The following is a 27,384-nucleotide window of genomic DNA, read 5'->3' as shown; positions in this document are numbered from 1 at the left end:
CTCCCTCAGTACTGACCCTCGGAAAGTGTGGCGCTCCCTCAGTACTGACCCTCTGAAAGTGCGGCGCTCCCCCAGTACTGACCCTCCGACAATGCGGCATTCCCTCAGTACTGACTCTCCGACGGTCCGGCACTCCCTCAGTACTGACCCTCCGACAATGTGGCCCTCCCTCAGGACTGACCCTCTGACAGTGCGGCACTCCCTCTGTACTGACCCTCCAACAGTGCATCGCTCCCTCAGTACTGACTCTCCAACAGTGCAGCACTCCGTCTTTACTGACCCTCTGACAGTGCGGCACTCCCTCAGTACTGACTCTCCGACGGTCCGGCACTCCCTCAGTACTGACCCCACGACAATGTGGCCCTCCCTCAGGACTGACCCTCTGACAGTGCGGCACTCCCTCTGTACTGACCCTCCAACAGTGCATCGCTCCCTCAGTACTGACTCTCCAACAGTGCAGCACTCCGTCTTTATTGACCCTCCGACAGTGCGGCACTCCCTCAGTACTGACTCTCCGACAGTCCGGCACTCCCTCAGTACCGACCCTCCGACAATGTGGCACACCCTCAGTACTGACCCTCCGACAGTGCGGTGCTTCCTCAGTACTGACCCTCCGACAGTGCAGCACTCCCTCAGTACTGACCCTCCGACAGTGTGGTGCTTCCTCAGTACTGACTCTACAACAGTCCGGCACTCCCTCAGTACTGACCCTCCGACAGTGCGGTGCTTCCTCAGTACCGACCCTCCGACAGTGCGGTGCTTCCTCAGTACTGACCCTCTGACGGTGCATCGCTCCCTGAGTACTGACCCTCCGACAATGCGGCCCTCCCTCAGTACTGACCCTCTGACGGTGCATCGCTCCCTCAGTACTGACCCTCCGAAAGTGCGGCGCTCCCTCAGTACTGACCCTCCGACAGTGCGGCATTCCCTCAGTACTGACCCTCCGACAGTGTTGCGTTCCTTCAGTACTGACACTGCGACAATGCGGCACTCCCTCAGTACAGACCCTCCGACAATGTTGCCCTCCCTCAGGACTGACCATCTGACAGTTCGGCACTCCCTCTGTACTGACCCTCCAACAGTGCAGCACTCCCTTTTTATTGACTCTCCGACAGTACGGCACTCCCTCAGTACTGAATCTCCGACAGTCCGACACTCCCTCAGTACTGACCCTCCGACAGTGCGGCACTCCCTCAGTACTGACTCACCGACAGTCTGGCACTCCCTCAGTACCAACCCTCCGACAGTGCGGTGCTTCCTCAGTACTGACTCTACGACAGTCCGGTACTCCCTCAGTACTGACCCTCTGACAGTGCGGCGCTCCCTCAGTACTGACCCGCCGACAATGCGGCCCTCCCTCAGTACTGACGCTCCGACAGTGCGGCACTCCCTCTGTACTGACCCTCCGACAGTGCAGCGTTCCCTCTGTACTGACCCTCCAACAGTGCATCGCTCCCTCAGTACTGACTCTCCAACAGTGCAGCACTCCCTCTTTATTGACCCTCTGACAGTACGGCGCTCCCTCAGTACTGACCCTCTGACAGTGCGGCACTCCCTCTGTACTGACCCTCTGACAGTGCAGCGTTCCCTCTGTACTGACCCTCTGACAGTGCGGCGCTCCCTCAGTACTGACCCTCTGACAATGCGGCCTTCCCTCAGTACTGACCCTCCGACAATGCGGTCCTTCCTCAGTACTGACCCTCCGACAGTGCGGCGCTCCCTCAGTACTGACCGTCCGACAATGCGGCGCTCCCTCAGTACTGACCATTCGACAAGGCGGCGCTCCCTCAGTACTGACCCTCCGACAGTGCAGCATTCCCTCTGTACTGACCCTCCAACAGTGCATCGCTCCCTCAGTACTGACCCTCCAACAGTGCAGCACTCCCTCAGTACTGACCCTCGGAAAGTGCGGCGCTCCCTCAGTACTGACCCTCTGAAAGTGCGGCGCTCCCTCAGTACTGACCCTCCGACAGTGCGGCATTCCCTCAGTACTGACCCTCCGACGGTCCGGCACTCCCTCAGTACTGACCCTCCGACAATGTCGCCCTCCCTCAGGACTGACCCTCTGACAGTGCGGCACTCCCTCTGTAGTGACCCTCCAACAGTGCATCGCTCCCTCAGTACTGACTCTCCAACAGTGCAGCACTCCGTCTTTACTGACCCTCCGACAGTGCAGCACTCCCTCAGTACTGACTCTCCGACGGTCCGGCACTCCCTCAGTACTGACCCTCCGACATTGTGGCCCTCCCTCAGGACTGACCCTCTGACAGTGCGGCACTCCCTCTGTACTGACCCTCCAACAGTGCATCGCTCCCTCAGTACTGACTCTCCAACAGTGCAGCACTCCGTCTTCATTGACCCTCCGACAGTGCGGCACACCCTCAGTACTGACTCTCCGACAGTCCGGCACTCCCTCAGTACCGACCCTCCGACAGTGTGGCACTCCCTCAGTACTGACCCTCAGACAGTGCAGCACTCCCTCAGTACTGACCCTCCGACTGTGCGGTGCTTCCTCAGTACTGACTCTACAACAGTCCGGCACTCCCTCAGTACTGTCCCTCCGACAGTGCGGTGCTTCCTCAGTACTGACCCTCCGACAGTGCGGTGCTTCCTCAGTACTGACTCTACGACAGTCCGGCACTCCCTCAGTACTGACCCTCCGACAATGCGGCCCTCCCTCAGTACTGACCCTCTGACGGTGCAGCATTCGCTCTGTACTGACCCTCCAACAGTGCATCTCTCCCTCAGTACTGACCCTCCGAAAGTGCGGCGCTCCCTCAGTACTGACCCTCCAACAGTGCAGCACTCCCTCTTTATTGACCCTCCGACAGTGCGGCACTCCCTCAGTACTGACCCTCCGACAGTGCGGCACTCCCTCAGTACTTACTCACCGACAGTCTGGCACTCCCTCAGTACCGACCCTCCGACAGTGCGGTGCTTCCTCAGTACTGACTCTACGACAGTCCGGCACTCCCTCAGTACTGACTCTCTGACAGTGCGGCCCTCCCTCAGTACTGACCCTCTGACAGTGTGGCACTCCCACAGTACTGACCCTCCGACAGTACAGCGCTCCCTCAGTACTGACCCTCCGAGAGTGCAACGCTCCCTCAGTACTGACCCTCTGACAATGCGGCCCTTCCTCAGTACTGACCCTCTGACAGTGCAACGCTCCCTCAGTACTGACCCTCTGACAATGCGGCCCTCCCTCAGTATTGACCCTCTGACAGTGCTGCACTCCCTCAGTACTGACCCTCCGACAATGCGGCCCTTCCTCAGTACTGACCCTCTGACAGTGTGGCACTCCCTCTGTACTGATCCTCTGACAGTGCGGCACTCCCTCTGTACTGACCCTCCGACAGTGCGGCGCTCCCTCAGTACTGACCCTCTGACAGTGTGGCACTCCCTCTGTACTGACCCTCTGACAGTGCGGCGCTCCCTCAGTACTGACCCTCCGACAGTGCGGCGCTCGCTCAGTCCTGACCCTCCGACAATGCGGCCCTCCCTCAGTACTGACCCTTTGACAGTGCAGCATTCCCTCTGTACTGACCGTCCAACAGTGCATCGCTCCCTCAGTACTGACCTTGCAACAGTGCAGCGCTCCCTCAGTACTGACCCTCCGACAGTGCGGCGCTCCCTCAGTACTGACACTCCGACAGTGCGGTGCTCCCTCAGTACTGACCCTCCGACAGTGTGGCACTCCCTCAGTACCGACACACCGACAGTGCGGCGCTCCCTCAGTACTGATCCCCCTGACAGTGAGGCACTCCCTCTGTACTGACCCTCCGACAGTGCGGTGCTCCCTCAGTACTGACCCTCCGACAGTGCAGCTCTCCCTCACTACTGACCCTCTGACAGTGCTGCGCTCCCTCAGTACTGACCCTCCGACAATGTGGCCCTCCCTCAGTACTGACGCTCCGACAGTGTGGCACTCCCTCTGTACTGACCCTCCGACAGTGCAGCGTTCCCTCCGTACTGACCCTCCAACAGTGCATCGCTCCCTCAGTACTGACTCTCCAACAGTGCAGCACTCCCTCTTTATTGACCCTCTGATAGTACGGCGCTCCTTCAGTACTGACCCTCCAACAGTGCGGCACTCCCTCAGTACTGACCCTCTGACAGTGCGGCACTCCCTCTGTACTGACCCTCTGACAGTGCAGCGTTCCCTCTGTACTGACCCTCTGATAGTGCGGCGCTCCCTCAGTACTGACCCTCCGACAATGCGGCCTTCCCTCAGTACTGACCCTCCGACAATGCGGTCCTTCCTCAGTACTGACCCTCTGACAGTGCGGCCTCCCTCAGTACTGACCCTCCAACAGTGCAGCGCTCCCTCAGTACTGACCTGCTGACAATGCGGCCCTCCCTCAGTATTGACCCGCTGACAGTGCTGCACTCCCTCAGTACTGACCCTCCGACAATGCGGCCCTCCCTCAGTACTGACCCTCTGACAGTGTGGCACTCCCTCTGTACTGACCCTCCGACAGTGCAGCGTTCCCTCTGTACTGACCCTCCAACAGTGCATCACTCCCTCAGTAATGACTCTCCAACAGTGCAGCACTCCCTCTTTATTGACCCTCCGACAGTGCGGCGCTCCCTCAGTACTGACCGTCCGACAATGCGGCGCTCCCTCAGTACTGACCATCCGACAATGCGGCACTCCCTCAGTACTGACCCTCCGACAATGCGGCGCTCCCTCAGTACTGACCCTCTGACAGTGCAGCACTCCCTCTGTACTGACCGTCCAACAGTGCATCGCTCCCTCAGTACTGACCCTCCAACAGTGCAGCGCTCCCTCAGTACTGACCCTCCGAAAGTGCGGCGCTCCCTCAGTACTGACCCTCCGAAAGTGCGGTTCTCCCTCAGTACTGACCCTCTGACAGTGCGGCACTCCCTCAGTACTGACTCTCCGACAGTCCGGCACGCCCTCAGTACTGACCCTCCGACAGTGCGGCGCTCCCTCAGTACTGACCCTCTAACAATGTGGCCCTCCTTCAGTACTGACCCTCTGACAGTGCGGAACTCCCTCAGTACTGACACTCTGACAGTGCGGCGCTCCCTCAGTACTGACCCTCCGACAGTGCGGCACTTCCTCAGTACTGACCCTCCGGACGTGCGGCACTCCCTCAGTACTGACCCTCTGACAGTGCGGCCCTCCCTCATTACCCACCCTCCAACAGTGCGGCGCTCCTTCAGTACTGACTTTCCGACAGTGCAGCGCTCCCTCAGTATTGACCCTCCGACAGTGCAGTGTTACCTCTGTAATGACCCTCTGACAGTGCAGTGCTGCCTCAGTACTGACCTTCTGACAGCACGATGCTCCCTCAGTACTGACCCTCCAACAATGCGAGGCTCCCTTAGTACTGATCCTCTGACAGTGCAGCACTCCATCAGTACTGACCCTCTGACAGAGCAGCACTCCTTCAGTACTGACCATTCTACAGAGCGGCACTCCTTTAGTACTGACCCTCCGACCGTGCGGCATTCCCTCAGTACTGACCCTACGACAGTGCGGCACTTCCTCAGTACTGCCCTCCGACAGTGCAGCGCTCCCTCAGTACTGAACCTCCTACAGTGCAGCACTCCCTCAGTATTGACCCTCTGATAGTACGGCGCTCCTTCAGTACTGGCTGTCCGACAGTGTAGCACTCCCTCAATACTGACCCTCCGACAGCGCGATGCTCCCTCAGCACTGACCCTCCGACAGTGCGGCACTCCCTCAGTACTGACCCCCTGACAGTGCGGCACTCCCGCTGTACTGACCCTCCGACAGTGCAGCGCTCCCTCAGTACTGACCCTCTGACAATGCTGCCCTCCCTCAGTATTGACGCTCTGACAGTGCGGCAGCCCCTCTGTACTGACCCTCCGACAGTGCAGCGTTCCCTCTGTACTGACCCTCCAACAGTGCGGCGCTCCCTCAGTACTGACCCTCCGACAGTGCGGCACTCCCTCTGTACTGACCCTCCAACACTGCAACGCTCCCTCAGTACTGACCCTCCAACAGTGCAGCACTCCCTCAGTACTGACCCTCCGAAAGTACGGCGCTCCCTCAGTACTGACCGTCCGACAGTGCGGCATTCCCTCAGTACTGACTCTCCGACGGTGCGGCACTCCCTCAGTACTGACCCTCCGACAGTGCGGCGCTCCATCAGGACTGACCCTCTGAAAGTGCGGCACTCCCTCTGTACTGACCCTCCAACAGTGCATCGCTCCCTCGGTGCTGACTCTCCGACAGTCCGACACTCCCTCAGTACCGACCCTCCGACAGTGTGGCACTCCCTCAGTACTGACCCTCCGACAGTGCAGCACTCCCTCAGTACTGACCCTCCGACAGTGCGGTGCTTCCTCAGTACTGACTCTACGACAGTCCGGCATGCCCTCAGTACCGACCCTCCGACAGTGCGGCACTCCCTCAGTACTGACCCTCCGACAGTGCAGCACTCCCTCAGTACTGACCCTCCGACAGTGCGGTTCTTCCTCAGTACTGACTCTACGACAGTCCGGCATGCCCTCAATACCGACACTCCGACAGTGCAGAACTCCCTCAGCACTGACCCTGTGACAGTGCGGCACTCCCTCTGTACTGACCCTCCAACAGGGTGGCACTCCCGCACTACTGACCCTCTGACAGTGCCTCGCTCCCTCAATACTGACCCTCTGACAATGCGGCCCTCCCTCAGTACTGACCCTCTGACAGTGCAGCATTCCCTCTGTACTGACCCTCCAACAGTGCATCGCTCCCTCAGTACTGACCCTCCGAAAGTGCGGCCCTCCCTCAGTACTGACCCTCTGACAGTGCGGCATTCCCTCAGTACTGACCCTCCAACAGAGTTGCGTTCCTCCAGTACTGACACTGCGACAATGCGGCACTCACTCAGTACTGACCCTCCGACAATGTGGCCCTCCCTCAGGACTGACCCTCTGACAGTGCGGCGCTCTCTCAGTACTGACCCTCTGACAATGTGGCGCTCCCTCAGGACTGACGCTCTGACAGTTCGGCACTCCCTCTGTACTGACCCTCCAAAAGTGCGGCGCTCCCTCAGTACTGACTCTCCAACAGTGCAGCACTCCCTCTTTATTGACCCTCCGACAGTGCGGCACTCCCTCAGTACCGACTCTCCGACAGTCCAGCACTCCCTCAGTACCGACCCTCCGACAATGCGGCGCTCCCTCAGTACTGACCCTCCGACAGTGCGGCACTCCCTCAGTACCGACACACTGACAGTCTGGCACTCCTTCAGTACCGACCCTCCGACAGTGCGGCGCTCCCTCAGTACTGACCCTCTGACAGTGCGGCACTTCCTCAGTACTGACCCTCTGACAGTGTGGCACTCCCTCAGTACTGACCCTCTGACAGTGCGGCAGTCCCTCAGTACCCACCCTCCAACAGTGCGGCGCTCCTTCAGTACTGACTTTCCGACAGTGCAGCGCTCCCTCAGTATTGACCCTCCGACAGTGCAGTGTTACCTCTGTACTGACCCTCTGACAGTGCATTGTTACCTCTGTACTGAACCTCTGACAGTGCGGCACTCCCTCAGTACTGACCCTCCAACAGTGCATCACTCCCTCAGTACTGACTCTCCAACAGTGCAGCACTCCCTCTTTACTGACACTCCGACAGTGCGACAATCCTTCAGTACTAACCCTCCGACAGTGCGGCGCTCGCTCAGTGCTGACCCTCCGACAGTGCGGCACTCCCTCAGTATTGACCCTCCGACAGTGCAGTGTTACCTCTGTACTGACCCTCTGACAGTGCATTGCTGCCTCAGTACTGACCTTCTGACAGCACGATGCTCCCTCAGTACTGACCCTCCAACAATGCGAGGTTCCCTCAGTACTGATCCTCTGACAGTGCAGCACTCCATCAGTACTGACCCTCTGACAGAGCAGCACTTCTTCAGTACTGACCATTCTACAGAGCGGCACTCCTTTAGTACTGACCCTCCGACCGTGCGGCATTCCCTCAGTACCGACCCTACGACAGTGCGGCACTCCCTCAGTACTGCCCTCCGACAGTGCAGCGCTCCCTCAGTACTGAACCTCCTACAGTGCAGCACTCCCTCAGTATTGGCCCTCTGATAGTACGGCGCTCCTTCAGTACTGACTGTCCGACAGTGTAGCACTCACTCAATACTGACCTTCCGACAGCGCGATGCTCCCTCAGTACTGACCCTCCGATAGTGCGGCACTCCCTCAGTACTGACCCCCTGACAGTGCGGCACTCCCTCTGTACTGACCCTCCGACAGTGCAGCGCTCCCTCAGTACTGACCCTCTGACAATGCTGCCCTCCCTCAGTATTGACGCTCTGACAGTGCGGCAGTCCCTCTGTAATGACCCTCCGACAGTGCAGCGTTCCCTCTGTACTGAACCTCCAACAGAGCGGCGCTCCCTCAGTACTGACCCTCCGACAGTGCGGCACTCCCTCTGTACTGACCCTCCAACACTGCATCGCTCCCTCAGTACTGACCCTCCAACAGTGCAGCACTCACTCAGTACTGACGCTCCGAAAGTGCGGCGCTCCCTCAGTACTGACCGTCCGACAGTGCGGCATTCCCTCAGTACTGACTCTCCGACGGTGCGGCACTCCCTCAGTACTGACCCTCCGACAATGTGGCCCTCCCTCAGGACTGACCCTCTGAAAGTGCGGCACTCCCTCTGTACTGACCCTCCAACAGTGCATCGCTCCCTCAGTACTGCCTCTCCAACAGTGCCGCACTCCGTCTTTATTGACCCTCCGACAGTGCAGCACTCCCTCAGCACTGACCCTCTGACAGTGCGGCACTCCCTCTGTACTGACCCTCCAACAGGGTGGCACTCCCGCACTACTGACCCTCTGACAGTGCCTCGCTCCCTCAATACTGACCCTCTGACAATGCGGCCCTCCCTCAGTACTGACCCTCTGACAGTGCAGCACTCCCTCAGTACTGACCCTCCGACAGTGCATCGCTCCCTCAGTACTGACCCTCTGAAAGTGCGGCGCTCCCTCAGTACTGACCCTCTGACAGTGCGGCATTCCCTCAGTACTGACCCTCCAACAGAGTTGCGTTCCTCCAGTACTGACACTGCGACAATGCGGCACTCACTCAGTACTGACCCTCCGACAATGTGGCCCTCCCTCAGGACTGACCCTCTGACAGTGCGGCGCTCCCTCAGTACTGACCCTCCGACAGTGCGGCACTCCCTCAGTACTGACTCTCCGACAGTCCAGCACTCCCTCAGTACCGACCCTCCGACAATGCGGCGCTCCCTCAGTACTGACCCTTCGACAGTGCGGCACTCCCTCAGTACTGACTCTCCGACAGTGCGGTGCTTCCTCAGTACTGACTCTACGATAGTCCGTCATGCCCTCACTACTGACCCTCCGACAGTGCAGTGTTACCTCTGTACTGACCCTCTGACAGTGCAGTGCTGCCTCAGTACTGACCTTCTGACAGCACGATGCTCCCTCAGTACTGACCCTCCAACAATGCGAGGCTCCCTCAGTACTGATCCTCTGACAGTGCAGCACTCCATCAGTACTGACACTCTGACAGAGCAGCAGTCCTTCAGTACTGACCATTCTACAGAGCGGCACTCCTTTAGTACTGACCCTCCGACCGTGCGGCATTCCCTCAGTACTGACCCTACGACAGTTCGGCACTCCCTCAATACTGCCCTCCGACAGTGCAGCGCTCCCTCAGTACTGAACCTCCTACAGTGCAGCACTCCCTCAGTATTGACCCTCTGATAGTACGGCGCTCCTTCAGTACTGACTGTCCGACAGTGTAGCACTCCCTCAATACTGACCCTCCGACAGCGCGATGCTCCCTCAGCACTGACCCTCCGACAGTGCGGCACTCCCTCAGTACTGACCCCGTGACAGTGCGGCACTCCCTCTGTACTGACCCTCCGACAATGTCGCCCTCCCTCAGGACTGACCCTCTGACAGTGCGGCACTCCCTCTGTACTGACCCTCCAACAGTGCATCGCTCCCTCAGTACTGACTCTCCAACAGTGCAGCACTCCGTCTTTACTGACCCTCCGACAGTGCAGCACTCCCTCAGTACTGACTCTCCGACGGTCCGGCACTCCCTCAGTACTGACCCTCCGACATTGTGGCCCTCCCTCAGGACTGACCCTCTGACAGTGCGGCACTCCCTCTGTACTGACCCTCCAACAGTGCATCGCTCCCTCAGTACTGACTCTCCAACAGTGCAGCACTCCGTCTTCATTGACCCTCCGACAGTGCGGCACACCCTCAGTACTGACTCTCCGACAGTCCGGCACTCCCTCAGTACCGACCCTCCGACAGTGTGGCACTCCCTCAGTACTGACCCTCAGACAGTGCAGCACTTCCTCAGTACTGACCCTCCGACTGTGCGGTGCTTCCTCAGTACTGACTCTACAACAGTCCGGCACTCCCTCAGTACTGTCCCTCCGACAGTGCGGTGCTTCCTCAGTACTGACCCTCCGACAGTGCGGTGCTTCCTCAGTACTGACTCTACGACAGTCCGGCACTCCCTCAGTACTGACCCTATGACAGTGCGGCGCTCCCTCAGTACTGACCCTCCGACAATGCGGCCCTCCCTCAGTACTGACCCTCTGACGGTGCAGCATTCGCTCTGTACTGACCCTCTAACAGTGCATCGCTCCCTCAGTACTGACCCTCCGACAGTGCAGCACTCACTCAGTACTGACCCTCCGAAAGTGCGGCGCTCCCTCAGTACTGACCCTCCGACAGTGCGGCATTCCCTCAGTACTGACCCTCCGACCGTTTTGCGTTCCTTCAGTACTGACACTGTGACAATGCGGCACTCCCTCAGTACTGACCCTCCGACAATGTTGCCCTCCCTCAGGACTGACCCTCTGACAGTTCGGCACTCCATCTGTACTGACCCTCCAACAGTGCAGCACTCCCTCTTTATTGACCCTCCGACAGTGCGGCACTCCCTCAGTACTGACCCTCCGACAGTGCGGCACTCCCTCAGTACTTACTCACCGACAGTCTGGCACTCCCTCAGTACCGACCCTCCGACAGTGCGGTGCTTCCTCAGTACTGACTCTACGACAGTCCGGCACTCCCTCAGTACTGACTCTCTGACAGTGCGGCCCTCCCTCAGTACTGACCCTCTGACAGTGTGGCACTCCCACAGTACTGACCCTCCGACAGTACAGCGCTCCCTCTGTACTGACCCTCCGAGAGTGCAACGCTCCCTCAGTACTGACCCTCTGACAATGCGGCCCTCCCTCAGTATTGACCCTCTGACAGTGCTGCACTCCCTCAGTACTGACCCTCCGACAATGCGGCCCTTCCTCAGTACTGACCCTCTGACAGTGCAACGCTCCCTCAGTACTGACCCTCTGACAATGCGGCCCTCCCTCAGTATTGACCCTCTGACAGTGCTGCACTCCCTCAGTACTGACCCTCCGACAATGCGGCCCTTCCTCAGTACTGACCCTCTGACAGTGTGGCACTCCCTCTGTACTGATCCTCTGACAGTGCGGCACTCCCTCTGTACTGACCCTCCGACAGTGCGGCGCTCCCTCAGTACTGACCCTCTGACAGTGTGGCACTCCCTCTGTACTGACCCTCTGACAGTGCGGCGCTCCCTCAGTACTGACCCTCCGACAGTGCGGCGCTCGCTCAGTCCTGACCCTCCGACAATGCGGCCCTCCCTCAGTACTGACCCTTTGACAGTGCAGCATTCCCTCTGTACTGACCGTCCAACAGTGCATCGCTCCCTCAGTACTGACCTTGCAACAGTGCAGCGCTCCCTCAGTACTGACCCTCCGACAGTGCGGCGCTCCCTCAGTACTGACACTCCGACAGTGCGGTGCTCCCTCAGTACTGACCCTCCGACAGTGTGGCACTCCCTCAGTACCGACACACCGACAGTGCGGCGCTCCCTCAGTACTGATCCCCCTGACAGTGAGGCACTCCCTCTGTACTGACCCTCCGACAGTGCGGTGCTCCCTCAGTACTGACCCTCCGACAGTGCAGCTCTCCCTCACTACTGACCCTCTGACAGTGCTGCGCTCCCTCAGTACTGACCCTCCGACAATGTGGCCCTCCCTCAGTACTGACGCTCCGACAGTGTGGCACTCCCTCTGTACTGACCCTCCGACAGTGCAGCGTTCCCTCCGTACTGACCCTCCAACAGTGCATCGCTCCCTCAGTACTGACTCTCCAACAGTGCAGCACTCCCTCTTTATTGACCCTCTGATAGTACGGCGCTCCTTCAGTACTGACCCTCCAACAGTGCGGCACTCCCTCAGTACTGACCCTCTGACAGTGCGGCACTCCCTCTGTACTGACCCTCTGACAGTGCAGCGTTCCCTCTGTACTGACCCTCTGATAGTGCGGCGCTCCCTCAGTACTGACCCTCCGACAATGCGGCCTTCCCTCAGTACTGACCCTCCGACAATGCGGTCCTTCCTCAGTACTGACCCTCTGACAGTGCGGCCTCCCTCAGTACTGACCCTCCAACAGTGCAGCGCTCCCTCAGTACTGACCTGCTGACAATGCGGCCCTCCCTCAGTATTGACCCGCTGACAGTGCTGCACTCCCTCAGTACTGACCCTCCGACAATGCGGCCCTCCCTCAGTACTGACCCTCTGACAGTGTGGCACTCCCTCTGTACTGACCCTCCGACAGTGCAGCGTTCCCTCTGTACTGACCCTCCAACAGTGCATCACTCCCTCAGTAATGACTCTCCAACAGTGCAGCACTCCCTCTTTATTGACCCTCCGACAGTGCGGCGCTCCCTCAGTACTGACCGTCCGACAATGCGGCGCTCCCTCAGTACTGACCATCCGACAATGCGGCACTCCCTCAGTACTGACCCTCCGACAATGCGGCGCTCCCTCAGTACTGACCCTCTGACAGTGCAGCACTCCCTCTGTACTGACCGTCCAACAGTGCATCGCTCCCTCAGTACTGACCCTCCAACAGTGCAGCGCTCCCTCAGTACTGACCCTCCGAAAGTGCGGCGCTCCCTCAGTACTGACCCTCCGAAAGTGCGGTTCTCCCTCAGTACTGACCCTCTGACAGTGCGGCACTCCCTCAGTACTGACTCTCCGACAGTCCGGCACGCCCTCAGTACTGACCCTCCGACAGTGCGGCGCTCCCTCAGTACTGACCCTCTAACAATGTGGCCCTCCTTCAGTACTGACCCTCTGACAGTGCGGAACTCCCTCAGTACTGACACTCTGACAGTGCGGCGCTCCCTCAGTACTGACCCTCCGACAGTGCGGCACTTCCTCAGTACTGACCCTCCGGACGTGCGGCACTCCCTCAGTACTGACCCTCTGACAGTGCGGCCCTCCCACATTACCCACCCTCCAACAGTGCGGCGCTCCTTCAGTACTGACTTTCCGACAGTGCAGCGCTCCCTCAGTATTGACCCTCCGACAGTGCAGTGTTACCTCTGTAATGACCCTCTGACAGTGCAGTGCTGCCTCAGTACTGACCTTCTGACAGCACGATGCTCCCTCAGTACTGACCCTCCAACAATGCGAGGCTCCCTCAGTACTGATCCTCTGACAGTGCAGCACTCCATCAGTACTGACCCTCTGACAGAGCAGCACTCCTTCAGTACTGACCATTCTACAGAGCGGCACTCCTTTAGTACTGACCCTCCGACCGTGCGGCATTCCCTCAGTACTGACCCTACGACAGTGCGGCACTTCCTCAGTACTGCCCTCCGACAGTGCAGCGCTCCCTCAGTACTGAACCTCCTACAGTGCAGCACTCCCTCAGTATTGACCCTCTGATAGTACGGCGCTCCTTCAGTACTGGCTGTCCGACAGTGTAGCACTCCCTCAATACTGACCCTCCGACAGCGCGATGCTCCCTCAGCACTGACCCTCCGACAGTGCGGCACTCCCTCAGTACTGACCCCCTGACAGTGCGGCACTCCCGCTGTACTGACCCTCCGACAGTGCAGCGCTCCCTCAGTACTGACCCTCTGACAATGCTGCCCTCCCTCAGTATTGACGCTCTGACAGTGCGGCAGCCCCTCTGTACTGACCCTCCGACAGTGCAGCGTTCCCTCTGTACTGACCCTCCAACAGTGCGGCGCTCCCTCAGTACTGACCCTCCGACAGTGCGGCACTCCCTCTGTACTGACCCTCCAACACTGCAACGCTCCCTCAGTACTGACCCTCCAACAGTGCAGCACTCCCTCAGTACTGACCCTCCGAAAGTACGGCGCTCCCTCAGTACTGACCGTCCGACAGTGCGGCATTCCCTCAGTACTGACTCTCCGACGGTGCGGCACTCCCTCAGTACTGACCCTCCGACAGTGCGGCGCTCCATCAGGACTGACCCTCTGAAAGTGCGGCACTCCCTCTGTACTGACCCTCCAACAGTGCATCGCTCCCTCGGTGCTGACTCTCCGACAGTCCGACACTCCCTCAGTACCGACCCTCCGACAGTGTGGCACTCCCTCAGTACTGACCCTCCGACAGTGCGGTGCTTCCTCAGTACTGACTCTACGACAGTCCGGCATGCCCTCAGTACCGACCCTCCGACAGTGCGGCACTCCCTCAGTACTGACCCTCCGACAGTGCAGCACTCCCTCAGTACTGACCCTCCGACAGTGCGGTTCTTCCTCAGTACTGACTCTACGACAGTCCGGCATGCCCTCAATACCGACACTCCGACAGTGCAGAACTCCCTCAGCACTGACCCTGTGACAGTGCGGCACTCCCTCTGTACTGACCCTCCAACAGGGTGGCACTCCCGCACTACTGACCCTCTGACAGTGCCTCGCTCCCTCAATACTGACCCTCTGACAATGCGGCCCTCCCTCAGTACTGACCCTCTGACAGTGCAGCATTCCCTCTGTACTGACCCTCCAACAGTGCATCGCTCCCTCAGTACTGACCCTCCGAAAGTGCGGCCCTCCCTCAGTACTGACCCTCTGACAGTGCGGCATTCCCTCAGTACTGACCCTCCAACAGAGTTGCGTTCCTCCAGTACTGACACTGCGACAATGCGGCACTCACTCAGTACTGACCCTCCGACAATGTGGCCCTCCCTCAGGACTGACCCTCTGACAGTGCGGCGCTCTCTCAGTACTGACCCTCTGACAATGTGGCGCTCCCTCAGGACTGACGCTCTGACAGTTCGGCACTCCCTCTGTACTGACCCTCCAAAAGTGCGGCGCTCCCTCAGTACTGACTCTCCAACAGTGCAGCACTCCCTCTTTATTGACCCTCCGACAGTGCGGCACTCCCTCAGTACCGACTCTCCGACAGTCCAGCACTCCCTCAGTACCGACCCTCCGACAATGCGGCGCTCCCTCAGTACTGACCCTCCGACAGTGCGGCACTCCCTCAGTACCGACACACTGACAGTCTGGCACTCCTTCAGTACCGACCCTCCGACAGTGCGGCGCTCCCTCAGTACTGACCCTCTGACAGTGCGGCACTTCCTCAGTACTGACCCTCTGACAGTGTGGCACTCCCTCAGTACTGACCCTCTGACAGTGCGGCAGTCCCTCAGTACCCACCCTCCAACAGTGCGGCGCTCCTTCAGTACTGACTTTCCGACAGTGCAGCGCTCCCTCAGTATTGACCCTCCGACAGTGCAGTGTTACCTCTGTACTGACCCTCTGACAGTGCATTGTTACCTCTGTACTGAACCTCTGACAGTGCGGCACTCCCTCAGTACTGACCCTCCAACAGTGCATCACTCCCTCAGTACTGACTCTCCAACAGTGCAGCACTCCCTCTTTACTGACACTCCGACAGTGCGACAATCCTTCAGTACTAACCCTCCGACAGTGCGGCGCTCGCTCAGTGCTGACCCTCCGACAGTGCGGCACTCCCTCAGTATTGAACCTCCGACAGTGCAGTGTTACCTCTGTACTGACCCTCTGACAGTGCATTGCTGCCTCAGTACTGACCTTCTGACAGCACGATGCTCCCTCAGTACTGACCCTCCAACAATGCGAGGTTCCCTCAGTACTGATCCTCTGACAGTGCAGCACTCCATCAGTACTGACCCTCTGACAGAGCAGCACTTCTTCAGTACTGACCATTCTACAGAGCGGCACTCCTTTAGTACTGACCCTCCGACCGTGCGGCATTCCCTCAGTACCGACCCTACGACAGTGCGGCACTCCCTCAGTACTGCCCTCCGACAGTGCAGCGCTCCCTCAGTACTGAACCTCCTACAGTGCAGCACTCCCTCAGTATTGGCCCTCTGATAGTACGGCGCTCCTTCAGTACTGACTGTCCGACAGTGTAGCACTCACTCAATACTGACCTTCCGACAGCGCGATGCTCCCTCAGTACTGACCCTCCGATAGTGCGGCACTCCCTCAGTACTGACCCCCTGACAGTGCGGCACTCCCTCTGTACTGACCCTCCGACAGTGCAGCGCTCCCTCAGTACTGACCCTCTGACAATGCTGCCCTCCCTCAGTATTGACGCTCTGACAGTGCGGCAGTCCCTCTGTAATGACCCTCCGACAGTGCAGCGTTCCCTCTGTACTGAACCTCCAACAGAGCGGCGCTCCCTCAGTACTGACCCTCCGACAGTGCGGCACTCCCTCTGTACTGACCCTCCAACACTGCATCGCTCCCTCAGTACTGACCCTCCAACAGTGCAGCACTCACTCAGTACTGACGCTCCGAAAGTGCGGCGCTCCCTCAGTACTGACCGTCCGACAGTGCGGCATTCCCTCAGTACTGACTCTCCGACGGTGCGGCACTCCCTCAGTACTGACCCTCCGACAATGTGGCCCTCCCTCAGGACTGACCCTCTGAAAGTGCGGCACTCCCTCTGTACTGACCCTCCAACAGTGCATCGCTCCCTCAGTACTGCCTCTCCAACAGTGCCGCACTCCGTCTTTATTGACCCTCCGACAGTGCAGCACTCCCTCAGCACTGACCCTCCGACAGTGCGGCACTCCCTCTGTACTGACCCTCCAACAGGGTGGCACTCCCGCACTACTGACCCTCTGACAGTGCCTCGCTCCCTCAATACTGACCCTCTGACAATGCGGCCCTCCCTCAGTACTGACCCTCTGACAGTGCAGCGCTCCCTCAGTACTGACCCTCTGAAAGTGCGGCGCTCCCTCAGTACTGACCCTCTGACAGTGCGGCATTCCCTCAGTACTGACCCTCCAACAGAGTTGCGTTCCTCCAGTACTGACACTGCGACAATGCGGCACTCACTCAGTACTGACCCTCCGACAATGTGGCCCTCCCTCAGGACTGACCCTCTGACAGTGCGGCGCTCCCTCAGTACTGACCCTCCGACAGTGCGGCACTCCCTCAGTACTGACTCTCCGACAGTCCAGCACTCCCTCAGTACCGACCCTCCGACAATGCGGCGCTCCCTCAGTACTGACCCTTCGACAGTGCGGCACTCCCTCAGTACTGACTCTCCGACAGTGCGGTGCTTCCTCAGTACTGACTCTACGATAGTCCGTCATGCCCTCAGTACTGACCCTCCGACAGTGCAGTGCTGCCTCAGTACTGACCTTCTGACAGCACGATGCTCCCTCAGTACTGACCCTCCAACAATGCGAGGCTCCCTCAGTACTGATCCTCTGACAGTGCAGCACTCCATCAGTACTGACACTCTGACAGAGCAGCAGTCCTTCAGTACTGACCATTCTACAGAGCGGCACTCCTTTAGTACTGACCCTCCGACCGTGCGGCATTCCCTCAGTACTGACCCTACGACAGTTCGGCACTCCCTCAATACTGCCCTCCGACAGTGCAGCGCTCCCTCAGTACTGAACCTCCTACAGTGCAGCACTCCCTCAGTATTGACCCTCTGATAGTACGGCGCTCCTTCAGTACTGACTGTCCGACAGTGTAGCACTCCCTCAATACTGACCCTCCGACAGCGCGATGCTCCCTCAGCACTGACCCTCCGACAGTGCGGCACTCCCTCAGTACTGACCCCGTGACAGTGCGGCACTCCCTCTGTACTGACCCTCCGACAGTGCAGCGCTCCCTCAGTACTGACCCTCTGACAATGCTGCCCTCCCTCAGTATTGACGCTCTGACAGTGCAGCAGTCCCTCTGTACTGACCCTCCGACAGTGCGGCACTCCCTCTGTACTGACCCTCCAACACTGCATCGCTCCCTCAGTACTGACCCTCCAACAGTGCAGCACTCACTCAGTACTGACCCTCCGAAAGTGCGGCGCTCCCTCAGTAGTGACCGTCCGACAGTGCGGCATTCCCTCAGTACTGACCCTCCGACGGTGCGGCACTCCCTCAGTACTGACCCTCCGACAGTGCAGCACTCACTCAGTACTGACCCTCCGAAAGTGCGGCGCTCCCTCAGTACTGACCGTCCGACAGTGCGGCATTCCCTCAGTACTGACTCTCCGATGGTGCGGCACTCCCTCAGTACTGACCCTCCGACGGTCCGGCACTCCCTCAGTACTGACCCTCCGACGGTCCGGCATTCCCTCAGTACTGACCCTCCAACAGAGTTGCGTTCCTTCAGTACTGACACTGCGACAATGCGGCACTCACTCAGTACTGACCCTCCGACAATGTGGCCCTCCCTCAGGACTGACCCTCTGACAGTGCGGCGCTCCCTCAGTACTGACCCTCTGACAATGTGGCGCTCCCTCAGGACTGACGCTCTGACAGTTCGGCTCTCCCTCTGTACTGACCCTCCAAAAGTGCATCGCTCCCTCAGTACTGACTCTCCAACAGTGCAGCACTCCCTCTTTATTGACCCTCCGACAGTGCGGCACTCCCTCAGTACTGACTCTCCGACACTCCAGCACTCCCTCAGTACCGACCCTCCGACAATGCGGCGCTCCCTCAGTACTGACCCTCCGACAGTGCGGCACTCCCTCAGTACCGACACACCGACAGTCTGGCACTCCTTCAGTACCGACCCTCCGACAGTGCGGCGCTCCCTCAGTACTGACCCTCTGACAGTGCAGCACTTCCTCGATACTGACCCTCTGACAGTGTGGCACTCCCTCAGTACTGACCCTCCGACAGTGCAGCACTCCCTCAGTACTGACCCTCCGACAGTGCGGCGCTCCCTCAGTACTGACCCTCTGACAGTGCGGCACTCCCTCAGTACTGACCCTCCGACAGTGCGGCATTTCCTCAGTACTGACCCTCTGACAGTGTGGCACTCCCTCAGTACTGACCCTCCGACAGTGCAGCACTCCCTCAGTACTGACCCTCTGACAGTGCGGCGCTCCCTCAGTACTGACCCTCCGACAGTGCGGCGCTCCCTCAGTACTGACTCTACGATAGTCCGTCATGCCCTCAGTACTGACCCTCCGACAGTGCGGCGCTCCCTCAGTACTGACCCGCCAACAATGCGGCCCTCCCTCTGTACTGACCCTCCAACAGTGTGGCACTCCCTCACTACTGACCCTCTGACAGTGCTGCGCTCCCTCAGTACTGACCCTCCGACAATGCGGCCCTCCCTCAGTACTGACCCTCACAGTGTGGCACTCCCTCAGTACTGATAATCCGACAGTGCAGCGCTCCCTCAGTGCTGACCCTCTGACAGTGCGGCACTTCCTCAGTACTGACCCTCCGACAGTGCAGCGTTCCCTCAGTACTGACCCTCTGACAGTGCAGCACTCCCTCAATACTGACCCTCTGACAGTGCAGCACTCCCTCAATACTGACTCTCTGACAGTGCAGCGCTCCCTCAGTACTGACCCTCTGACAGTGCAGCATTCCCTCTGTACTGACCCTCCAACAGTGCATCGCTCCCTCAGTACTGACCCTCCAACAGTGCAGCACTCCCTCAGTACTGACCCTCGGAAAGTGCGGCACTCCCTCAGTACTGACCCTTCGACAGTGCGGCATTCCCTCAGTACTGACCCTCCGACAATGCGGCATTCCCTCAGTACTGACTCTCCGACGGTCCGGCACTCCCTCAGTACTGACCCTCCGACAATGTGGCCCTCCCTCAGGACTGACCCTCTGACAGTGCGGCACTCCCTCTGTACTGACCCTCCAACAGTGCATCGCTCCCTCAGTACTGACGCTCCAACAGTGCAGCACTCCGTCTTTATTAACCCTCCGACAGTCCGGCACTCCCTCAGTACCGACCCTCCGACAGTGTGGCACTCCCTCAGTACTGACCCTCCGACCGTGCAGCACTCCCTCAGTACTGACCCTCCGACAGTGCGGTGCTTCCTCAGTACTGACTCTACAACAGTCCGGCACTCCCTCAGTACTGACCCTCCGACAGTGCGGTGCTTCCTCAGTACTGACTCTATGACAGTCCGGCACTCCCTCAGTACTGACCCGCTGACAATGCGGCCCTCCCTCAGTACTGACCCTCTGACAGTGTGGCGCTCCCTCAGTACTGACCCTCCGACAATACGGCACTCCCTCAGTACTGACCCTCTGACGGTGCAGCTCTCCCTCAGTACTGACCCTCCAACAGTGCATCGCTCCCTCAGTACTGACCCTCCGACACTGCGGCATTCCCTCAGTACTGACCCTCCGACAGTGTTGCGTTCCTTCAGTACTGACACTGCGACAATGCGGCACTCCCTCAGTACTGACCCTCCGACAATGTTGCCCTCCCTCAGGACTGACCCTCTGACAGTTCGGCACTCCCTCTGTACTGACCCTCCAACAGTGCAGCACTCCCTCTTTATTGACCCTCCGACAGTGCGGCACTCCCTCAGTACTGACTCACCGACAGTCTGGCACTCCCTCAGTACCGACCCTCCGACAGTGCGGCACTCCCTCAGTACTGACTTACCGACAGTCTGGCACTCCCTCAGTACCGACCCTCCGACAGTGCGGCGCTCCCTCAGTACTGACCCTCCGACAGTGCGGCGCTCCCTCAGTACTGACCCTCCGACAATGCGGCCCTCCCTCAGTACTGACCCTCTGACAGTACAGCGCTCCCTCAGTACTGACCCTCCGACAATGTGGCCCTCCCTCAGGACTGACCCTCTGACAGTGCGGCACTCCCTCTGTACTGACCCTCCAACAGTGCATCGCTCCCTCAGTAATGACCCTCCGACAGTGCAGCACTCCCTCAGTACTGACTCTCCAACAGTGCAGCACTCCGTCTTTATTGACCCTCCGACAGTGCGGCACTCCCTCAGTACTGACTCTCCGACAGTCCGGCACTCCCTCAGTACCGACCCTCCGACAGTGTGGCACTCCCTCAGTACTGACCCTCCGACAGTGCAGCACTGCCTCAGTACTGACCCTCCGACAGTGCGGTGCTTCCTCAGTACTGACTCTACAACAGTCCGGCACTCCCTCAGTACTGACCCTCCGACAGGGCGGTGCTTCCTCAGTACTTACCCTCCGACAGTGCGGTGCTTCCTCAGTACTGACTCTACGACAGTCCGGCACTCCCTCAGTACTGACCCTCTGACAGTGCGGCGCTCCCTCAGTACTGACCCTCCGACAATGCGGCCGTCCCTCAGTACTGACCCTCTGACGGTGCAGCTCTCCCTCAGTACTGACCCTCCAACAGTGCATCGCTCCCTCAGTACTTACCCTCCGAAAGTGCGGCGCTCCCTAAGTACTGACCCTCCGACAGTGTTGCGTTCCTTCAGTACTGACACTGCGACAATGCGGCACTCCCTCAGTACTGACCCTCCGACAATGTTGCCCTCCCTCAGGACTGACCCTCTGACAGTTCGGCACTCCCTCTGTACTGACCCTCCAACAGTGCAGCACTCCCTCTTTATTGACCCTCCGACAGTGCGGCACTCCCACAGTACTGACTCTCCGACAGTCCGGCACTCCCTCAGTACTGACCCTCCGACAGAGCAGCACTTCTTCAGTACTGACCATTCTACAGAGCGGCACTCCTTTAGTACTGACCCTCCGACCGTGCGGCATTCCCTCAGTACCGACCCTACGACAGTGCGGCACTCCCTCAGTACTGCCCTCCGACAGTGCAGCGCTCCCTCAGTACTGAACCTCCTACAGTGCAGCACTCCCTCAGTATTGGCCCTCTGATAGTACGGCGCTCCTTCAGTACTGACTGTCCGACAGTGTAGCACTCACTCAATACTGACCTTCCGACAGCGCGATGCTCCCTCAGTACTGACCCTCCGATAGTGCGGCACTCCCTCAGTACTGACCCCCTGACAGTGCGGCACTCCCTCTGTACTGACCCTCCGACAGTGCAGCGCTCCCTCAGTACTGACCCTCTGACAATGCTGCCCTCCCTCAGTATTGACGCTCTGACAGTGCGGCAGTCCCTCTGTAATGACCCTCCGACAGTGCAGCGTTCCCTCTGTACTGAACCTCCAACAGAGCGGCGCTCCCTCAGTACTGACCCTCCGACAGTGCGGCACTCCCTCTGTACTGACCCTCCAACACTGCATCGCTCCCTCAGTACTGACCCTCCAACAGTGCAGCACTCACTCAGTACTGACGCTCCGAAAGTGCGGCGCTCCCTCAGTACTGACCGTCCGACAGTGCGGCATTCCCTCAGTACTGACTCTCCGACGGTGCGGCACTCCCTCAGTACTGACCCTCCGACAATGTGGCCCTCCCTCAGGACTGACCCTCTGAAAGTGCGGCACTCCCTCTGTACTGACCCTCCAACAGTGCATCGCTCCCTCAGTACTGCCTCTCCAACAGTGCCGCACTCCGTCTTTATTGACCCTCCGACAGTGCAGCACTCCCTCAGCACTGACCCTCCGACAGTGCGGCACTCCCTCTGTACTGACCCTCCAACAGGGTGGCACTCCCGCACTACTGACCCTCTGACAGTGCCTCGCTCCCTCAATACTGACCCTCTGACAATGCGGCCCTCCCTCAGTACTGACCCTCTGACAGTGCAGCGCTCCCTCAGTACTGACCCTCTGAAAGTGCGGCGCTCCCTCAGTACTGACCCTCTGACAGTGCGGCATTCCCTCAGTACTGACCCTCCAACAGAGTTGCGTTCCTCCAGTACTGACACTGCGACAATGCGGCACTCACTCAGTACTGACCCTCCGACAATGTGGCCCTCCCTCAGGACTGACCCTCTGACAGTGCGGCGCTCCCTCAGTACTGACCCTCCGACAGTGCGGCACTCCCTCAGTACTGACTCTCCGACAGTCCAGCACTCCCTCAGTACCGACCCTCCGACAATGCGGCGCTCCCTCAGTACTGACCCTTCGACAGTGCGGCACTCCCTCAGTACTGACTCTCCGACAGTGCGGTGCTTCCTCAGTACTGACTCTACGATAGTCCGTCATGCCCTCAGTACTGACCCTCCGACAGTGCAGTGCTGCCTCAGTACTGACCTTCTGACAGCACGATGCTCCCTCAGTACTGACCCTCCAACAATGCGAGGCTCCCTCAGTACTGATCCTCTGACAGTGCAGCACTCCATCAGTACTGACACTCTGACAGAGCAGCAGTCCTTCAGTACTGACCATTCTACAGAGCGGCACTCCTTTAGTACTGACCCTCCGACCGTGCGGCATTCCCTCAGTACTGACCCTACGACAGTTCGGCACTCCCTCAATACTGCCCTCCGACAGTGCAGCGCTCCCTCAGTACTGAACCTCCTACAGTGCAGCACTCCCTCAGTATTGACCCTCTGATAGTACGGCGCTCCTTCAGTACTGACTGTCCGACAGTGTAGCACTCCCTCAATACTGACCCTCCGACAGCGCGATGCTCCCTCAGCACTGACCCTCCGACAGTGCGGCACTCCCTCAGTACTGACCCCGTGACAGTGCGGCACTCCCTCTGTACTGACCCTCCGACAGTGCAGCGCTCCCTCAGTACTGACCCTCTGACAATGCTGCCCTCCCTCAGTATTGACGCTCTGACAGTGCAGCAGTCCCTCTGTACTGACCCTCCGACAGTGCGGCACTCCCTCTGTACTGACCCTCCAACACTGCATCGCTCCCTCAGTACTGACCCTCCAACAGTGCAGCACTCACTCAGTACTGACCCTCCGAAAGTGCGGCGCTCCCTCAGTAGTGACCGTCCGACAGTGCGGCATTCCCTCAGTACTGACCCTCCGACGGTGCGGCACTCCCTCAGTACTGACCCTCCGACAGTGCAGCACTCACTCAGTACTGACCCTCCGAAAGTGCGGCGCTCCCTCAGTACTGACCGTCCGACAGTGCGGCATTCCCTCAGTACTGACTCTCCGATGGTGCGGCACTCCCTCAGTACTGACCCTCCGACGGTCCGGCACTCCCTCAGTACTGACCCTCCGACGGTCCGGCATTCCCTCAGTACTGACCCTCCAACAGTGTTGCGTTCCTTCAGTACTGACACTGCGACAATGCGGCACTCACTCAGTACTGACCCTCCGACAATGTGGCCCTCCCTCAGGACTGACCCTCTGACAGTGCGGCGCTCCCTCAGTACTGACCCTCTGACAATGTGGCGCTCCCTCAGGACTGACGCTCTGACAGTTCGGCTCTCCCTCTGTACTGACCCTCCAAAAGTGCATCGCTCCCTCAGTACTGACTCTCCAACAGTGCAGCACTCCCTCTTTATTGACCCTCCGACAGTGCGGCACTCCCTCAGTACTGACTCTCCGACACTCCAGCACTCCCTCAGTACCGACCCTCCGACAATGCGGCGCTCCCTCAGTACTGACCCTCCGACAGTGCGGCACTCCCTCAGTACCGACACACCGACAGTCTGGCACTCCTTCAGTACCGACCCTCCGACAGTGCGGCGCTCCCTCAGTACTGACCCTCTGACAGTGCAGCACTTCCTCGATACTGACCCTCTGACAGTGTGGCACTCCCTCAGTACTGACCCTCCGACAGTGCAGCACTCCCTCAGTACTGACCCTCCGACAGTGCGGCGCTCCCTCAGTACTGACCCTCTGACAGTGCGGCACTCCCTCAGTACTGACCCTCCGACAGTGCGGCATTTCCTCAGTACTGACCCTCTGACAGTGTGGCACTCCCTCAGTACTGACCCTCCGACAGTGCAGCACTCCCTCAGTACTGACCCTCTGACAGTGCGGCGCTCCCTCAGTACTGACCCTCCGACAGTGCGGCGCTCCCTCAGTACTGACTCTACGATAGTCCGTCATGCCCTCAGTACTGACCCTCCGACAGTGCGGCGCTCCCTCAGTACTGACCCGCCAACAATGCGGCCCTCCCTCTGTACTGACCCTCCAACAGTGTGGCACTCCCTCACTACTGACCCTCTGACAGTGCTGCGCTCCCTCAGTACTGACCCTCCGACAATGCGGCCCTCCCTCAGTACTGACCCTCACAGTGTGGCACTCCCTCAGTACTGATAATCCGACAGTGCAGCGCTCCCTCAGTGCTGACCCTCTGACAGTGCGGCACTTCCTCAGTACTGACCCTCCGACAGTGCAGCGTTCCCTCAGTACTGACCCTCTGACAGTGCAGCACTCCCTCAATACTGACCCTCTGACAGTGCAGCACTCCCTCAATACTGACTCTCTGACAGTGCAGCGCTCCCTCAGTACTGACCCTCTGACAGTGCAGCATTCCCTCTGTACTGACCCTCCAACAGTGCATCGCTCCCTCAGTACTGACCCTCCAACAGTGCAGCACTCCCTCAGTACTGACCCTCGGAAAGTGCGGCACTCCCTCAGTACTGACCCTTCGACAGTGCGGCATTCCCTCAGTACTGACCCTCCGACAATGCGGCATTCCCTCAGTACTGACTCTCCGACGGTCCGGCACTCCCTCAGTACTGACCCTCCGACAATGTGGCCCTCCCTCAGGACTGACCCTCTGACAGTGCGGCACTCCCTCTGTACTGACCCTCCAACAGTGCATCGCTCCCTCAGTACTGACGCTCCAACAGTGCAGCACTCCGTCTTTATTAACCCTCCGACAGTCCGGCACTCCCTCAGTACCGACCCTCCGACAGTGTGGCACTCCCTCAGTACTGACCCTCCGACCGTGCAGCACTCCCTCAGTACTGACCCTCCGACAGTGCGGTGCTTCCTCAGTACTGACTCTACAACAGTCCGGCACTCCCTCAGTACTGACCCTCCGACAGTGCGGTGCTTCCTCAGTACTGACTCTACGACAGTCCGGCACTCCCTCAGTACTGACCCGCTGACAATGCGGCCCTCCCTCAGTACTGACCCTCTGACAGTGTGGCGCTCCCTCAGTACTGACCCTCCGACAATACGGCACTCCCTCAGTACTGACCCTCTGACGGTGCAGCTCTCCCTCAGTACTGACCCTCCAACAGTGCATCGCTCCCTCAGTACTGACCCTCCGACACTGCGGCATTCCCTCAGTACTGACCCTCCGACACTGCGGCATTCCCTCAGTACTGACCCTCCGACAGTGTTGCGTTCCTTCAGTACTGACACTGCGACAATGCGGCACTCCCTCAGTACTGACCCTCCGACAATGTTGCCCTCCCTCAGGACTGACCCTCTGACAGTTCGGCACTCCCTCTGTACTGACCCTCCAACAGTGCAGCACTCCCTCTTTATTGACCCTCCGACAGTGCGGCACTCCCTCAGTACTGACTCACCGACAGTCTGGCACTCCCTCAGTACCGACCCTCCGACAGTGCGGCACTCCCTCAGTACTGACTTACCGACAGTCTGGCACTCCCTCAGTACCGACCCTCCGACAGTGCGGCGCTCCCTCAGTACTGACCCTCCGACAGTGCGGCGCTCCCTCAGTACTGACCCTCCGACAATGCGGCCCTCCCTCAGTACTGACCCTCTGACAGTACAGCGCTCCCTCAGTACTGACCCTCCGACAATGTGGCCCTCCCTCAGGACTGACCCTCTGACAGTGCGGCACTCCCTCTGTACTGACCCTCCAACAGTGCATCGCTCCCTCAGTAATGACCCTCCGACAGTGCAGCACTCCCTCAGTACTGACTCTCCAACAGTGCAGCACTCCGTCTTTATTGACCCTCCGACAGTGCGGCACTCCCTCAGTACTGACTCTCCGACAGTCCGGCACTCCCTCAGTACCGACCCTCCGACAGTGTGGCACTCCCTCAGTACTGACCCTCCGACAGTGCAGCACTGCCTCAGTACTGACCCTCCGACAGTGCGGTGCTTCCTCAGTACTGACTCTACAACAGTCCGGCACTCCCTCAGTACTGACCCTCCGACAGGGCGGTGCTTCCTCAGTACTTACCCTCCGACAGTGCGGTGCTTCCTCAGTACTGACTCTACGACAGTCCGGCACTCCCTCAGTACTGACCCTCTGACAGTGCGGCGCTCCCTCAGTACTGACCCTCCGACAATGCGGCCCTCCCTCAGTACTGACCCTCTGACGGTGCAGCTCTCCCTCAGTACTGACCCTCCAACAGTGCATCGCTCCCTCAGTACTTACCCTCCGAAAGTGCGGCGCTCCCTAAGTACTGACCCTCCGACAGTGTTGCGTTCCTTCAGTACTGACACTGCGACAATGCGGCACTCCCTCAGTACTGACCCTCCGACAATGTTGCCCTCCCTCAGGACTGACCCTCTGACAGTTCGGCACTCCCT

The sequence above is a fragment of the Carcharodon carcharias genome, assembly GCF_017639515.1.
Source record: "Carcharodon carcharias isolate sCarCar2 chromosome 36 unlocalized genomic scaffold, sCarCar2.pri SUPER_36_unloc_16, whole genome shotgun sequence".
Classification (NCBI taxonomy): Eukaryota; Metazoa; Chordata; class Chondrichthyes; order Lamniformes; family Lamnidae; genus Carcharodon; species Carcharodon carcharias.
Note: the sequence above shows the minus strand (reverse complement) of the source record.